Below are 2,500 nucleotides of genomic sequence, written 5' to 3'. Positions count from 1 at the left end.
GCAGCTTAAGGGTCAGGTCCTAGCAACCAAAAGGTTGCCAAGACTCTTTATCGTGAGCAACATCCGAGACCAACAGCGGGAGCGAGGCTGCCTTGGTAGCACCGGGCACTAGGAGTGCCGGAACCACGAGAAACGCCGCAAGCGCCGTTAGGCCGCAGCGGCACACCGAAAGGTGTCCACCGCGAGGCAAACGTGTTAGAAGCCCCACTTCCCGTAGGTCGGGTACCAGCACGCAAGCACTTGAAAGGCGACATCATCATATAAGCCAAACGAACGACGGGACACGGCGCCTGTAGTCGGCCGCACGAAGACGGGGGATCTACCGGCAGACACGGGTCCAAAGCTACTCATGCGCTCGCGTAGCCCACATCGGTCAAGCCTCCCGAGCCTCCCACCACGCGTAAGCACGGTGGGATTGCTCTGTGTCGGCGTCCTGAGTGTCCACCGCGCGCGGGTGTCACCGCAGCAACGGTAACGTTGCACGGCGACGTTCTCTTAAGGCAACGGCATCCGTTCATTGAGGATCGGCGCAGAATGTTACGTATCCTACCACTACCTGTGGAGAGGTAGAGGCAACACCTGTTCACGGTTGTTCTCAAATTCGGAGCGCACTCATGTCACCGCGGTGGCGCGGCAACGTTAAACGGGACGTTCTGCGTAGGCAACGGCGCTTGTTCCCCGCCAAGAGGGGGGGACCGTGCGCTTTCTCTGTTCGGGCCATGCGCTCGCGTAGCCGACATCGGTCAAGCCTCCCGAGCCTCCCACCACGCGTACGCGCGGGGGGATTGCTCGTTTGATGAGTCCTGAGTGTCCACAGCGCGCGGGTGTCACCGCAGCAACGGTAACGTTGCACGGCGACGTTCTCTTAAGGCAACGGCATCCGTTCATTGAGGATCGGCGCAGAATGTTACATATCCTACCACTAGCTGTGGAGAGGTAGAGGCAACACCTGTTCACGGTTGTTCTCAAATTCGGAGCGCACTCATGTCACCGCGGTGGCGCGGCGCGGTAGAGGGGGACGCTCTGTGAGGGCAACGGCGCTTGTTCCCCGCCAATAGACGGGGAACGTGCGCTTTCTCTGTTCGGGACATGCGCTCGCGACATCGGTCAAGCCTCCCGAGCCTCCCACCACGCGGTGGGATTGCTCTGTGTAGGCGTCCTGAGTGTCCACAGCGCGCGGGTGTCACCGCAGCAACGGTAACGTTGCACGGCGACGTTCTCTTAAGGCAACGGCATCCGTTCATTGAGGATCGGCGCAGAATGTTACATATCCTACCACTAACTGTGGAGAGGTAGAGGCAACACCTGTTCACGGTTGTTCTCAAATTCGGACACGTCACGTGGCAACGATAGACGTCGCACGTGACTGTCACGCGGCAACGTAAACGTCGCCGCGTGACACGCCACGGCAGCGTATCGTTGCTACGTGACGGGCGTAGAAAAGTTGTGGGACGAACCCACAACTGGACCGGGAGGATGCCAGCCCCCAATATACCTGGGGAACTTAGCCCCGCCTGGGACCCCTGCCCGTCAGCTTGTGAAGGAGCCCTACACTGTTGCCGCGGCAGAGAAATGGCCATTTTCTGCCAGGCTTAGCCGATTCCGTCGTATTGGCTGCGGCGCCATGGTTTTCACCGTTACCCGACCAGCGCGCGCCCACCCGACTGTACGCTCGGCGTCGTTGGGCGTTTTCCGACGCCGGCCCGACTTGGCCGTTTTTTGCGTTTCCGTCGTATTGGCTGCCGCGCCATGGTTTTCACCGTTACCCGACCAGCGCGCGCACCACCGGCTGTCTGCGCTGGGCGTCGTTGGGCGTTTTCCGGCGTCGGCCCGACTTGGCGTTTTTAGCGATTCCGTCGTATTGGCTGCGGCGCCATGGTTTTCACCGTTACCCGACCAGCGCGCCCACCCATTATGCGCTCGGCGTCGTTGGGCGTTTTCCGGCGTCGGACCGACTTGGCCGTTTTAGCGATTCCGTCGTATTGGCTGCGGCGCCATGGTTTTCACCGTTACCCGACCAGCGCGCGCCCACCCGACTATGCGCTTCGGCGTCGTTGGGCGTTTTCCGGCGTCGGCCCGACTTGGCGTTTTTAGCGATTCCGTCGTATTGGCTGCAGCGCCATGGTTTTCACCGTTACCCGACCAGCGCGCCAACCCGACTATGCGCTCGGCGTCGTTGGGCGTTTTCCGGCGTCGGCCCGACTTGGCGTTTTTAGCGATTAAATCGTATTGGCAGCAGCGCCATGGTTTTCACCGTTACCCGACCAGCGCGCGCCCACCGGTATGCGCTGGCGTCGTTGGGCGTTTTCCGGCGTCGGCCCGACTTGGCGTTTTTAGCGATTCCGTCGTATTGGCTGCGGCGCCATGGTTTTCACCGTTACCCGACCAGCGCGCCCACCGGTATGCGCTTCGGCGTCGTTGGGCGTTTTCCGGCGTCGGACCGACTTAGCGTTTTTAGCGATTCCGTCGTATTGGCTGCGGCGCCATGGTTTTCACCGTT

Source organism: Lolium perenne, unplaced genomic scaffold (genome assembly GCF_019359855.2).
Source record: "Lolium perenne isolate Kyuss_39 unplaced genomic scaffold, Kyuss_2.0 unplaced69, whole genome shotgun sequence".
Classification (NCBI taxonomy): Eukaryota; Viridiplantae; Streptophyta; class Magnoliopsida; order Poales; family Poaceae; genus Lolium; species Lolium perenne.
This window is presented reverse-complemented; position numbering follows the sequence as displayed.